We start from the raw sequence: 16,483 nt of genomic DNA, 5'->3' as shown, positions 1-16,483 counted from the left end.
GATTACGACTTATCGGTCTCCGATCGATGTTTGAGGGAATAACAGGAATCACGGGAAAAACTCTGCTGACGGGATTTAAGGATATTTAATAGCGGCAATAGTTTTTCTCAGAAATTGTCTATTTTTCAGTGTTCTTGGAAGTCTACAATGCGTAAAGTTGTTTGCAAAGTCGAAATACAGGGCAAACAATCACAGGCGTTTGAAACGCATGTTGTACTGCGACAGGGAAATGCGCTGGCTTGTCTCTTTTTCAACATAGCTCTGGAAAAGGCTGTCAGAGATGACCGAATAGACAAGAGAGAAAATATGTTTAAATAAATCATCCCAAATTTTGACATAATATGTCAAAATTATGTCACAACACGCAAGGTAGAAAAAAGCTATACCACCTTCTCACATGCCTCAAAAAATATGGGCCTGCAAGTAAATGAAAAGATAACTAAGATGATGGCATCAATACCCAACAATAGAGCCAGAAACATCGATCACCAATTCACGGTTGATAACTCTACCTTAAAAGTGGTGGACAAATTCACATACTTAGGCTCCCTGATCACCAAGGAGAACGTCATGACGGAATAAATCAAGCGAAGGATAACCCTAGCAATTAAATGCTATTTTAGACTGAGTAGACATATGGAGCAAAAACTTAAGCCAAGAAACAAAAATATTCGTATATAAAACCCTTATACAACCAGTCTTGACATATGGATCGGAGACATGGACCGACCATCTCCAATGCAGATGAAAACCTTCTGCTTATATTTGAGCGAAGGATCCTGAGAGGAATATTCGGTGGCATCTGTGAAAATGGTGTTTGGAGGAGGAGGTACAACTACGAGGTATACCACAGGTATAAACATATATTTGGTGGTAAAGACGTAGTATCTCTTATAAAAATAGAAAGACTAAAACGGGCAGGACTACAAGCAAGATCACAGCAGGACAACTCTCCTAGAAGAATCCTTATGTCACAACCTGTGGGAGGAGAAATAGGCCAAAACTCAGATGGAAGGATTGTATAGATGAGGATGGTAGAAAAATAGGCGCAGCAAACTGGCAACAGTTGGCAATGGATAGAACTGACGCGTAATAGACTTAAGAAGGTCGAGGCTCTTTCATAGGGCTATAGCACAATTAAAATCCACGAGGAAAATAAACTTCCTGTAGCTGGCTGTATACCATAAATCACAAAAATATTTACCAAGTTTTTTGTAAAAGGTATATATTAAAATACCCTAAATAAGGGTCACAATACAAAACGTTTTCGGATTAAGGAATCCATCATCAGTGTTTAAAAGCCCTAAAATTAAGTATAACCTAATTAAATGAGATAAAAGTTAAAATTGACAGAGGTTTTCAAGAACAAGAGGCCATACTTACAAAATTTGCATGCCTGAGCCACCAAAATGTATAGGGTAAAAACCCTTTAAATGTAAATCTTAAAGTTATTTTACATATTTGTATAAAATTCATCGGATGTTATAGATAAACCTGGATGTTACCCAGGGCAACACAGAACTCTCCCCACGTGGTTGGAACTTTTTTTGGAGAAAACCTCACATAATGGATTTCAATGGCCAACTGACAAGTGAATTCAATAGCAACCCAAAATGACATCAAGAACTGTCAATGTAACCTAGTTGTAATATTACTTCAGCCAAAACGTTAAAGATTAATTTGAATGTTTTAAGATAAAAACAGTATCAAATTTACAAATATTAAAAATAAAAGATGTTCGCAAAATATGAAAAATTTTTCCCTTAAAATAATGCATTAATTAAGTATTCAAAATAGGGAAATAAAATGTTTACGTTACAGGAAGTTATGCAGTCAACAATACCAATAGGTGTTGTATTAGTGGTATGAAATTATCAATACGATTAGACAAATAATGGTAAAGGCCTTATACTAGGAACACAAAATAGTATGTAATGTGTACATATGTGTACGATTTTAAGAGTATTGATTAAATGATAATTGTTTAATGACTGATAACTTTCTTGGTAGTCGACCCAACATAAATTGTATAATGATAGAAAAAGTGATATGATAATTATAAAAATACTGTTTTGTTTTTATCTGATTGAAAATGAGACTAAAGTAGCTTGATGAAACTGAGTCCTCCAGATACCTGACATCAAATTGGTTAAAAATGAAATGATTGTAAAATATGGGGGGGAGTAGGAAGGTATGAGAAGTCTGACAGAGTATGTTGTGATATTGGACCATGGAAGATGTGTAGAGTGTTGTTATGAAATGAGAGTTATCTAATCTATAAGCTATGAGATGAGGCTAAGAAGACAGGTGGCTGGAATGAGACTCAATTCTGATAGATGTGGTTGTATATGTGATGTAGGAGCTAAATTTTGGAAAATTAAAGCTGGTGTGAAATAATGAGAATGTAGGAGGATGAAGTACAAATGAATATTAGAGAGTTAAAGTAAGATGTTGCTTATCGACAATTGGGAGTGAAATAGATGTATGTGGTAGTCATGAATGGTGTAGCAAAGAAGAGAAAATTGTATCTGATGTGGTTTATGAAAAAAGTTGACGGTGTAGGGGTTGAAAATCTCGGTTAAATGACACATGGCGATTGACACAATTAGGACTTATCTGCTTCTCTTTAGCTAAGTCTTCATACAGGTCCAATTTTAGGATGTTTTTTTGTGAAATATTATGTAATAACGAGACATCTTCTGGGATATTAAGGGTATGTTTGTTTTGTACAAGATGTTGTGAGAAAGTAGAAGTGTTTTCTCTTTTGGTGTGCTCTAAGGAGCGTGAAGATAGGGATCTACAGGGATCTACATATATAGGTAGGAGTCCTGTGTTGCCCTGGGTAACATCCAGGTTTATCTATAACATCCGATGAATTTTATATAAATATGTAAAATAACTTTAAGATTTACATTTAAAGGGTTTTTACCCTATACATTTTGGTGGCTCAGGCATGCAAATTTTGTAAGTATGGCCTCTTGTTCTTGAAAACCTCTGTCAATTTTAACTTTTATCTCATTTAATTAGGTTATACTTAATTTTAGGGCTTTTAAACACTGATGATGGATTCCTTAATCCGAAAACGTTTTGTATTGTGACCCTTATTTAGGGTATTTTAATATATACCTTTTACAAAAAACTTGGTATTTTTATAGCACAATTGATGATGACGTCTATTTTTCTCTATACAAACACGTAATAAAACATAATGTTGATCCTAAAAATTGGATGGACATATGGATCGTCTTGCTTGTTCAATGTAATATGATTTCTGTATGATGAAATAATGAAGCAAAAGTTAAAAAGTGCACCAATGTGTTGCAAATTTTTAAAATAAAAGCCAATGTAAGGCATACCAGTCTGTGTTTCCTCCAGCACCATTAATTACAGCTTGGTACCACCTTGTCATGTTTACAATTACATGATCAATTTCGTTTTGAGGCAATAGAATCCATTCTTGTGCATGACGATCTTGAAGACCTTGTCTAGTATGAAATTACGCAAATGGGGAGCGATGCTCTCTCATACATGCTCGATTGGATTAATATCTGGCGATAGTGCTGGCCACGATAAAAGTATAATACTCTCATTGTGAAATGAATTTCTTACTGTTGCTGCAGTATGTTGCCCTGCATTACCCTACATGTAACGCAAATCAAATCAGGAGCTGCAGCAGTGGCAAATGGAAGGCCATAACGGGCTCTAAAATACAACCAATATATTGATATTGATTCAAAGTGCCTTCAACAAGAACGGGAACAGTTAGATGATCAAAAATTATTCCAGCCCACATTATAGCGTATAGACCACTATATTGATCAACACCATGTTCATACTTCAGTCTCTCTTGTCACCCAACTCCTCTCCAAACTCTCACTATTCGTGAATCAGGGTGAAGACAAAACCAAGCTTCATCTGTGAATAACACAGAACTCAAAATTCTCGTAAGCCCCAATATACACTATACACTAGCTAATTTTACCACATACCGATCCTGTGGAGTAATATTTGCACGTTAACGACCTCCATGTCTTTCAGCTACATTACCAAATTGTTCATATTAACGCCACAATCGCGAACTCACGCCCCGAGGCACGTTAAAATGACGTGCAACATAAGAATAAATCCCACGGTGAAAAATATTCGCGCCACACCCACCCAAGTGCTACTCCGGGTAACCACGGTATAAATGATCGGTCTCCCATCGAAGACAACAGTATTGCAGTGAGTAGTGAAGAGAGTAGTATCTGGGGGCGCAGGAGACTGAGACTCAGGATCAGGGTTGCCAGGTCAGTTTTAATGTCGTCAGTAGTTTTGCTTTAAAAAAATCAGTAGCCATCAGTAGATTTTTTAAGCCATTTATAATACAGTCAAACCTGTGTTAACGGCCACCTGTTAAAATCGGCCACTTCTACTAACGGCCAGTCTTTAAATAACGGCCAGTTTCTAAATAACGGCCAGTTTAAAATTCTCCAAACTAATTATATTATGTAGATTCCCTTATATTTATGAACTGGTATCTACGGTCACCTCTATATTACGGACGCGGCCAAGTAATCTCATATTTTTAAGGCCTTCATAGAAATTTACATAGATATGTACTATTTATTTATTTGGTCTTTTATATAATATATAGTGAACGAGTAAAAGTTGAAATAAAATAATTTTTTTGTGAATGGGTGACTTTGGAGAAAAATCCCGAAATAAGTCATTTTTAATTTTTAGATTATGCTTTTTTGGCGTATATAGCGATGATTTTTTTAAATAAGAATAGGATCGTGTGCTCGCTTATTTGAAAGGTTGTTCAATTCTCTATTCAGTTTAATAAACATTTATTGCTTTAAACATTAAAATAATTTTTTATAAAGGGTACAAAAAAATTATTGAATTAAATTAATTCACACAAAAAGGAGAAAGGTATGTAATTTACTTAATTCAAAATACATAATTTTACTGTTGCCAGAAAACATCAAAAAATATTTATTTTACCCACCTACCTCTTAGAAGTCACCAAATGGACGGAGAAGTATTGGCAGACCAAGAAATAGATGGTGCGATAATTTAAACCATTTAAGAGGCTAATATTGAAGAAGAAACAGGCTTTAAAGCCTACATACAAGAAGGAAGAAGAAGATGTTTATATTACTGAATAGATAATTGAATAACCTTTCAAATAAGCTATTGTTTGTTTTTTAAGCAAGAGGAGTGATTCAAATTTACCCCGTAATGCTTGTTTCTAATTGGTCCAACCGCAGGCAAGTTTACTCCACTGTTATTAAATTTTGACACTTATGACATTTATGAAATTTTTGGCACTTCTGTCATTTTATAGGTTAATTAAGTATATCGACGATTTTTTGTGTTTTCTGCATTATTTCTTTAATATAGATTTTTAGTCTACTTTTATATAAAAACAGTTGTTTTTAGAACTCTTTAGCGATGTGTTAATATAATATGATATACCTATTATGGATTATCATCGAAAGCTGAAATGATCAACGAAAAAAGAAGATGAATTTGGTGACATTTCTAGTAACGTTCTTGGGTCTGGGATCTGTCCCAGTAACGTTCTTGGGATCTGTCATTTTAGTTTACTCCTCTTGGTTAAAAAATTACCTGTAGAATAGGGCTTTTCATCGATTGTCATTTGTTTCGAGCTTCTGTCATGTGTCACATAATATTAATATATCTACGTCATACGTCTTTGGTTTGTATCATTATTATTGATATATACCAATAACGTACGACGTAGATAAACTAATATTATGTGACACATGACAGAAGCTCGAAACAAATGACTGTGAATGAAAAGCCCTATACGGCCACTATTCTTATTAAAAAAATTATCAATGACGACATCGTGCCCAGATGGATGACGTCAGTAGCATGATTAGTAGCATTGTTATTACCTGACCACGAATTTATAAATAAAAACTTTTTTAATTCCTGGGTTTGTCGATCTGTTATAAATAAAACACATTATTATTGCTTGCCGTTTCGGCTACTTGCCATTTTCAAAAGCACTTTAATTAGGTATGTAAACATTAGGTAGGTATTACATATAAACTTTATATTAAATATACATAAATTTTATGTTTACACTTTTTGCTTAGTAATAAGCAATACTAAGAAATACTAAGTATTTACTAAAGACAAAAATTACCTACCCATTTCTTTTACCAAAAAATAAAGTACAGTTACGATCACTGAATAGTTTACACTGTAATTTTTATATTGTAATTCTGTAAAATTGCAGTGTCGCTCGTACTGATTTGATAAATGTCAAAGTCAAAAAATCTCAAAAAGTCAATGCTTTTAAAAAATTTCGCTAGTGTTGAAAAATAAAATAATAAAATAAATCATATTAAGACCATAATATATTTTATTTCTAAAAATATTCTTTCTATATTTTCCAGTTTGTTAAATTTTGTAAAATATATTTTTATTATTTTGATTTTTTAATTTTAATCAACCTATACTAGGTACACCACTGGCAACGTCACTTTGACGCGAAATATGCATTTTAAACGAGGTAAAAATTGTAAAAAATTGGCTCTTAAGCCAGCCTGTAAACTATTCACTGACCATAACTGTACCTACCTATTCATCACATACTCATAAATCTTATTCCTGCTTTGTACTGTGATCTTATCGAGGCGTCACCGGATGGTTTGGTTGTATCTAAATTGGAAACAGATGACACATATAAGTATGTCTATTGAAAACAAAGCAATTCTCTCCTCAACCCAAGAGTCCCTTGTTTTCATAGGGTAGCCACTTGACATCATTATTAAGTACCATGCAAATTCTAAACATCCCATAATAGGTACCGACTATTAAATTTATAGAAATTTGAGTAAAGTGAAAGGAAAGAAGATTAACATGTTGTTGGACGTTGGATTTTAAATTTTTTAGATTTTTTAGTAGAAGTTTCAGTAGATCGGTAAACTGGAGTTCAAATCAGTAGCTTTTATACTGTTTTCAGTAGGTCAGTAGATTGTAGTTCAAATCAGTAGGTCTACTGAAAAATCAGTAGACCTGGTAACCCTGCTCAGGATGCCCTGGAGATGACGTCAGAAAGGACGTCGCAAGCTCGGCCCAGAGAATATTGAAGCGGTTAAAATTTGGAAAAAGAAGCGAAAAGTGCACGGTAAAGTATAGTGTACTGAATTGGGCTAAGATATCGGGCACTATTAGCAATACTAATGGGTGTCACAATTCACAATAAGGTTGTAATGTAAGATATATTATCTAGACTATGTCAGTCAATAAAAACAAAAAACTTTTTATCTACTCTATCTTTTTATCTACTATGTCATATTATGTATAAGTTTTTAGTTTGTGAAAACTGTCATTATAGATAGCAGTGCGTGAAGGGTTTAAAGTGTGCGTGAAGTAACAATGTATTTTAAATGGGATTTACTTTTTCGCACTGTTTTTGGCACACTTTCATATACATAATCAAATATCCTCAACTTTCGCGTTGTCATGGTGATGACATAATAAGCAATAAATTACAACAAAAGTTTTGACAGTTTTGTGGTTTGAAAGAAGTTAAAATTTTTAAATGTCAAAGTTCTAAAAATTGTAGAATAGAAATGAATTCCAGTGACGAAGAGCTAAAGTTTTTTTATTTGTTTATCGTAGATAAAATATTATATGAAACTGTGCGTGAAGTACTTTTTGCGAACTTAGGCTACGGCTCCACGGGCGAGAAATTGACGCTAGCAGTAGCAGTAAAATGAACTTAAGGTTCCGCGGAACGGAATGGGAATAGCCGAACTGAACCGACTACGCACAAGTCCTGTAGTTGGTACAGTTCGGCTATTCCTATTCCGTTCCGCGGAACCTTAAGTTCATTTTACTGCTACTGCTAGCGTCAATTTCTCGCTCGTGGAGCCGTTCGCTTACGCGATGTATAGCACTCACTCCGCTGTTGCTCGTGCTCTAAACATCGCGTGCGTTCGCAAAAAGCATACTTCACGAACTGTTTCATAATTAACTATTATGATATCAATATTTTTCGAAACTTTGAATAATAAATTTTGTAAAATCCTTTCGATTTTTATGATAAGTTAGATAGAAACGGATAGTTTAAGGCACGTGTCACCCTTCGGGAAAAACACCCCGCCATCTATAACTTTAGCTAGTGTAGCAAATGGCCAGCAAACATTTGATCCATAACTACAAAATGCACCCAAATTGGCGTTCGAAGGATTTATCTGCAGCTTTTTGATTTATGTGTCGATATTGTTGGCCGTCTTTTGGCAGAAAAAGGGCTACAATGGATGGACATTCATCATGCGCCACTCACATTTACTATACATCTACACCGAACTTTTCGTAGGCCTGTCGGCGTTTGAGAAATGTGGCACAAAAATTCTGTCATATGGTAGGCAGAATATAACTAAAAGATTTAATTAATCAATTTAATGTCGAAATCTACAAAAATGAATTGTTACAATTCTTATTCAGTTTTGCTATTTTCTCCTATACCTTTTCTATCTGCCTATATCATCATTATAATCGATATAGAATGAATTTGGTCTTTGTAACTAGTGCAGTCACTGAAGGTGGATATGAACTATTACCTCCGATTTCGTTGAACCTCTATCGATTTCCATGAAAATTGGTGAGTGGTTAGAGGATACCTCAAGGAACAAAGGTGACATGGTGCTAACTTGCGCTTTTATCCTGGGAGTGGATACCACCCCTTCTCGGGGGTGAAAATTATTTTATTAAAAATAATCCCATAAACTGATAGAGATACACCTTCAAGCAAAATTTCTCATATCAAGTTTTTAAAATAAATGAATACTTTTTGAGTTATTAAAGATCAAAGATTTTAATTTTTCGTGGAAAAAATGCATGTTTTAAAGAGGTTTTTCATAAAAAACTCAAAAACTATAAGTTTTACAAAAAAGTTTTAATTACCAAAATTGAAGCTAATAAAACGCAAAATAAATTTCTTGTCCGAAAAATATTTTATCATTAACTTAAAGTAAGTTATAGATTATTGAATGTATATTTTTTTCGGATAGTACTCAAATCTGAGTATTCAAGCTTAAGTAACGGGAAAACGATGCGTTTATAACATATACTTACTAAACATTTGTCAAAGCACTCAAAAATATCTATCAAAAGAGCTGCCGAAGAAGTTGATACCATTAAAATTTATGCTCCAAAAATGTTTAAAAATTTATGCTCCAAAAATTTTTCAAAAAAATTTATTGTTTTTTTTTAGAATAACTCCGTTAGTTTTTAAGACATCAGATTAGTCTAAAAACAATTTGAAAGGTAATTTTAAGTGATTTACAATAATAATTTTAATTTTTTAAATCTTCTCAGTTTTTTTAAGATAAAGGTTAAAGTGCCCCTGTTACATGGTTCTCGCAGTAAAATTAAGGCTTAAAACGTTTTTATCTCGGTTATTCTTTATGCCACAGAAATATTAAACACAGTAAAACATTTGTTAAAGAAAAAAAGAAAATTTGCTTCTACATCAGTTTGTAAGTATATCGAGTATGTTTGGAGTTATTATCAAAAGAAAATGAAAATTACGAAAATTTTAAATATCTTCATTTTTTAAATCATGCCTTTTTTTCAAAATTGTGCATTCTAAACCAGTCAAAGTTTTTGAGATAATTACTTATGCTAAAATAAAGAAATCCTTATAGGAATTACTGTAAATTTTAACTTTTGTGGAAATGGCACAAGTTTTATTTTTCACTTTTTCCTAAAAAAATTGAAAGGGTTGTATTATTTTCATCATAACTTGTTAAATAGTGGTGCTATTAACTTCTTTTAAAGTGTTTTATAAGTATATGTTATAAAATGCACCGTTTTCTTGTTATTTAAGATTGGATACTTTGATTTGAGTACTCACCGAAAAAAAATATACATTTAATTATCTATAACCCATTTTGATTTAATATTAAATGATTTTTCAAGTAAGCAGTGTATTGAGTTTTTTATTATCTTAAATTTTGATGATAATAACCTTTTCGTAAAAACTTACAGTTTTTGAGATATTTATGAAAAACCACTTTAAAACATGCATTTTTTCACGAAAAATTAAAATCTTTGATCTTTAATAACTCAAAAAGTATTGATTTATTTTAATAACTAGATATAAAAAAATTACTTATAATTTGTTCCTCTATCGATTTCTGGGGTTATTTTTAACAAAATAATTTTCACCCCCGATAAGGGGTGGTATCCACCCCCAAGTTAAAAGTGCAAATTGGCACCATGTCACCTTTGTTCCTTGAGGTCTCTTCTAACTAGTTACCAATTTTTATAAAAATCGATGGAGGTTCAACGAAATCGGAGGTGAAAACCTTCAGTTACTGCACTAAACGTTACAAACGTGACATCTTTATTAATTTATATTTAAATAATTATTTTATTCCAATGTCTACTGAATTTATTAGTTTCTTAACTTTTTGTTTGCTTTACTATTTGTTTTCTTCAAAAAAATTGGCGCAGTAGCTCTTTCTTTTTTTGTAAGCTAAATATTCTATCTTTACCTTGCCCGTATTCAAAACATAGCTAATTTAACCACAGGTCTATACTTCTGTGCTACACTTTATTTGTCAGTTCGAAGATTCCCTTCCATTAATTCTGGCAAGTCAAAGAGGTGGCAGAATGTTTTTATAATATCTGATTTCTATTTAATAGCAAATACATGGTTATAAGCAAAAATAGGATACCACCTGGTCAATTACTAGTTAACCAACAACCTATAACACAAATCACCAACTTTTGTTGTGGGTGCAAACTTAAATGAACAGTGAGACCAATCGACGGAAATTAAGATAAGGATCGAGAAGGCAAGATCAGCTTTCGTCAAAATGAAAAAAAATTTTCAACAGCCACGATATAAAATTGGAAATAAAAGTTCGTTTACTAAAATGCTACGAATTCTCCGTTCTTTTATATGGCGTGCAGTCATGGACCTTAACTGAAGCATCACTGAAGAGACTCGAAGCATTTGAGATGTGGTGCTATATAAGCATGTTGAGGATTTCCTGGATAGACAGTTACCAACGAAGAAGTTCTACATAGAATGGGTAAAGAGCGCGAACTAGTCGTAACCATAAAACGTCGCAAACTGGAATACCTGGGCCATATAATGCGCAATGAATAACGATATGACCTACTTCGGACCATACTTCAAGGTAAAGTGCATGGGAAAAGAGGTCCAGGACGAAGAAGAATATCCACTACCGGACTTTTCAGGGCAGCAGTCAACAAAGTCAGAATAGCCATGTTAGTGTCCAACATCCGTAACGGATAGGCACCATAAGAAGAAGAAGATTTAAGTTCATGTTCCCTGTAAAATTTATTTATTTGATCTATAACCTCTCTTGGTATTTGTGGAACTAACCAAATAATGTTTGTTCCCCCCTTTTTGGGAGGCACCTATTCCTAATCACTACATCGTGGATGATGATTAAAACTACGTGGGAACAAACCAATGACTGCAGTTGTCTTCAAGGAGACAACATGGTTGAAGACATGGTCAGCATCTTAGACCTAGCCTCATGATCTAGAGCCAACTGCATCAATATTTATCCTCCATAGAAGCAATCATCGATGCCATACCTAAGTATCATCCTATCTTTGTACAGCTATAAGTAGGGTCTGCTTAGTTAATTTTGTGTTTGATTTGTCCCAATCTAAATCTGTATTGTTCATATTTTCGATTAAGGCAAGACGAACTTACACCTGAGTGACTGAGCTAGGCAAAGCGTAAACCGTAGACTCCCATAGTTATAGTTAGTTAGAGTTTTATTAGTCTACAGTCATTTCCCAACTATCTGGTAGTTCTAACGTTACATCTATATTTTTTCTTCGTCGCTTGTAGAATCGTTATTATCGTCAGGAAGCCCAACTTATAAAAAATATTCGGATACTGATATACTGATGCAATCCCAAGTATTTGACAACTAGTTTTATGGGAATCGTGGTATTATCAATCGAAACTTGTAAACATGCAGATGTTCTTGTTGTAAAAGTAATTTGTAGTGATTTGCTTGCATTAACATTAATCTTCCATGGCTTAAGCCAGTTTGTAGTTGGTCTAAATGATTTTGTACTTTTTGTTATGCTACATTGCTACATCGATATCCACTGCCAAGATCCTTGTGTCATCGACAAAGGTAGCTAAGATGGTATCATTTCTAGTTGAAACGTCTGCTGTAAAATATCAGATACAGAAATGGGTCGAGAACGCTACCCAGAGGTACGCCAGATTGTAAGGTGTGGTAATTTGAGTAGCTGTCTTCAATTTTGACTTAGAAGTAACTGTCAGTAAGATGCGATTTTAGAATAAAGTATGTATAGTTGGACTGTCAGGTGTAATTGTAGTTTGAAGAGGAGACCTTGATGCCAAACCCTATCAAATGCCTGTTGTATATCAAGAAACACTCCAGCGCAAAACTTTTTCTCTTCGAGAGTTGTTTTAATTATATTGACTATTCTGTGGCATTGTTGAATAGTTGAGTGTTCACGTTTAAACCGAATTGATGTGGTATAATTATTTCGTTTATGGGAACAACTTGTTCGATTTTATGTAATAGCAGTCTTTTTAATACTTTCGACATTATTGGGAGTAGTGTTTATAAAATCAAGTTTAAAACTTTTTTAAATCAACGGCAAGAATAAGAAACACTTTAAGATTCTTGTGATTATTTGAGTTTGTTTCAAAACTGGCCTATTCTTGGATTCTGTGCTTTATTCCGCGCAGTTGTCGGCACATAAATATGTCGGAGCGATTGCGAAAAATCGACAACTGTAAAAATGTCACTGTTAATTTGCTCATGCGAAACGTACCAGATGCCTTTTCTTCATATTGGATTTTTACTACGGTAATATATTATACCTTCACATTTACTCTGATAAAAGGTACACATTTTTTGTGTTTTTATGAAATATGTGACGTATTGATGTTTATAAATTGTCCCGTATGATAACGGCAAATGCGGGGTTCATGGAAACCGAACGGGATTATCTCGAAAAAGGCTTGAAAGATGATCTTTCGGTCATTTAATTCCATACTGTTCTGTCAAGTTTTCACATTATCTACTGTTTTTAATCTGTAAAACATCTAATTTACACATTCAGAGTCGTCACCAGCCAACAATATTTGAATCTTAGCTTGTTCAAAAACTATTCTACCTTTTGATCAATTTCACTATTGTTTTCCCCATTTTTTTTATTTAAATCTTGTTCTGTTTGTTCCTTATACCCCAGCTTCGGTTTTCCCCTTATTCAATTTCCTTCTGGTATTTGGTTAAATATTTTGCTCGATAATTTATCATTTTTGAGCTTCTTGGTCTTGCTTATAACATAGCTGCCCTATTTTTATGAATGTTGTGACATCCCGATCATGTATGTTGTGTATACTCGAAATTTCAGATAATATCTTCTTCGTCAGATCCCATTTTTCTCTTAGCCTTCTATCGTTCATTTTTGGATACAGACTAACTCTTCTCCAAACGGCATCCGTTGATCTCTATCTTGAACAACATACTTCCAATTTCTTCCGGCTATTCTTTTGATGTCATCTACCCATCTAATCTCTGGTCTTCCTCTTGATCGTTTACCTTTGTAAGGTCTCCAATGTTGTATTCTGTAGTTCCAACGTTGGTCTTTTTGTCTAGCAGTATATGTCATGGAAGGATGCACTGGTTGAACATTTTGCTCCTCATGTATTAAGGTATTTTGCAGTTCTTTAGTATCCAATCTAGTTTTCCAAATCCTGCACATGCCAGTCTTACTCTTCTAGTAATTTCTGCACTTTGATTCTCTTTGCCAGGGTTTCAGAATTTAGTCTAGTTAGATGTATTATTGGACTTGTTCTATATCATTCCCATTTATATTTATACAACTCGGGTCTTCTGTGTTTCATTGTTTTTGTTATATTTTTTTGTCAACTTGTTGTCACATTGATGCCATATGTTGACCAATTTGTACTTATAAAGAGATCTTCTGGTGCTACATTAAACAACCTTGGTAATATAGTAATATTACGTCTCCTTGTCGAACTTATCTTCTGATGGGGATGGGATTTGTATTTTCGTCTAGTTGTACTATCATAGTTGGTTTTTCATATTTTATTAGGTACTAGTTACTAGTTACTATTAGTACAAGTGAAACTTGGACAATGAATCAGAAAGTAGAAAAAAGCTACAGCTTTGGAGAGGAAAATCTTAAGAAAAGCTAACGGGGAAAGGCGCAGAAGAAGAAATTAGGAGCTAATGGCGATTAGAAGAGACCCAAAATAACACAGAAAATCAGGCACAGAGAGTTAGATGGTTGGAACATGTTTTAAGAATGACACATGAAAAAACGTCCTAAGAGTTTCACAAGCATGAGAACAAGAGAATAAAAGAAGATGGAGTCCACGAAGGAAGTGCTCTGATGCCATCCAGACTGACATAGAAGAAATGAAAACAAGGGACTGAAGAGAACGAGTGAAGAACCGAAAAAGTGGAAGAATTTAGTCAAGACTATTGAAGCCAAGGTCTGCAGTGCTGTTATATCAGTTGCCTATATCTCGAATCTATTCTAGAATTACTAATAGTTTGTTTCACGCCCCACATCTAGATACTGCCAAATGTCTTGTCATAGTTTGTGAAGGAAAGAAATATATAATATATAATATCGAAAACCACAAAGTTAATGCAAAAAAACTTTTATATTTAGGCCAATTAGGGTGAGCTTGTACAGAGAAAGAAACCCCACAGTTTAATACTTGTCAGTCTGAAATACTCTTTACCATCTACCTTGTGTTATCCCTCAAGTAATAACACAATCTATTTATCGTTATCCTGCCATCTCCACTATTATTACTCGCCATTGAAAGCAAACTGGTACAGATCTTGAGATTACGTTCTAATATTGTTTGGGTCTCTTTTATTCGCAATTTTTTTATGTCTTCTTTTCTTGTGCGCTTCACCAGACCTCAATATTCCGTCGGGCTTGCCTGCATCTGTCCGAAATGTGTCACTCAAATCAAATCAAGTTATCCATCTCTCATCTCTGTACGTCTGAATAGTATGGGCCGGATTTGGAACAACTTGATAATAGTCTAAACTACGATATAAGGTCGATATGCACCGATTTGTTTAATGGATAAAAATTATTGGATATATTATGTAATTTAGTATGTTAGAAATTATAAAAAACAAGGGGTATTTATGACCCGGGTAGATATAATTTCAGATTTTTTGGATCATTCTAAACAAACAAAAGGTCTCTTGTAATTTTTATAGCAAGGACAAGAATCCCTGACAGCAAAAAGGTCCTTAGGACGTCCATGAATGCGACTAAGAACAATGTGGCTATTCACTGACCCAACTATCATAGACGACCATTGGGGATGAAAGCGCAAGTTGTGAGTCAACCAAGACCCATCCCGGGTTGTAGTGCTACGAAAAGAAGAAGAAGGAGGACGCTTTCAAAAAAATAGAGCAAACACTGAGAATTTAAGTGCTATATACAGGGTGTCCAGAAACTCTACCGACAAACGAAGACAGAAGATTCTTCAGATAATTTTAAGACATTTTAACACAGTTCGCTTAGTCCGAATATGCTTCCTAAGGGAGTTAGAGCTCTTTGAAGATGGCCTCTTGTAATTAGTGTTTCTTAAATACCTCCAGAACGCTTCTATTTAGAAAAACAAAAATATGTACGCGTATTAATCTTTTAGAGATAACTCTATTCCATCCATTGAGAATTTCTAGTACCGATCATAGGCGTCCGTTTTGGGTAGGGCAACGGTAATTGTATCGCCTAAATTTTTTGTTTTTAATTTTAAAGCATTTTTGACTCTGAATTATTAAATTGTGAGGTATTTATTCTAATTCTAGTACTAAAAGGTAGGTACTCTTGCTTTAAGTCGATAGAATACATTGTTTTCTGAAAAATCGATTTGAAAATTTTTCGTTTCTTAAATTTCAAAAAAAAAACTGTTTAGAAAGACGAAAACTGGTACATTTATTTATATTCCAGAGATGAATCGATTTCATTAATTGCGAATTTCTAGTACCGGTCAGAGGCGTCCGTTTTGGGTAGGGCAACAGTTATTTTATAGCATAACTTTTTTGTCTTTAATTTTTAAGCATTTTTGACACTAGATTATTAAATTATGAGGTATTCAAATACTAAAAGTTACTCGTGCTTTAAGTTGGTAAAATACATCGTTTTTTTGAAAAAAATTTTCAAATTCCAAAAACGAAAAATTTTCGAATTGTATCCTATCGACTTAAAGCAAGAGTAGCGTTTAGTACTAACTAGAATACTTCACAATTTAATAATCTAGTATCAAAGATGCTTAAAAGTTAAAGACAAAAAAGTTATGCGATAAAATAACCGTTGCCCTACTCAAAGCGGACGCCTATGACCGGTACTAAAAATTCGCAATGGATGAAATCTATTCATTTCTGGAAAGTAAATATGCATACTATGGAGGTAT

This window comes from Diabrotica virgifera, chromosome 4, assembly GCF_917563875.1.
Source record: "Diabrotica virgifera virgifera chromosome 4, PGI_DIABVI_V3a".
Lineage (NCBI taxonomy): Eukaryota > Metazoa > Arthropoda > Insecta > Coleoptera > Chrysomelidae > Diabrotica > Diabrotica virgifera.
This window is presented reverse-complemented; position numbering follows the sequence as displayed.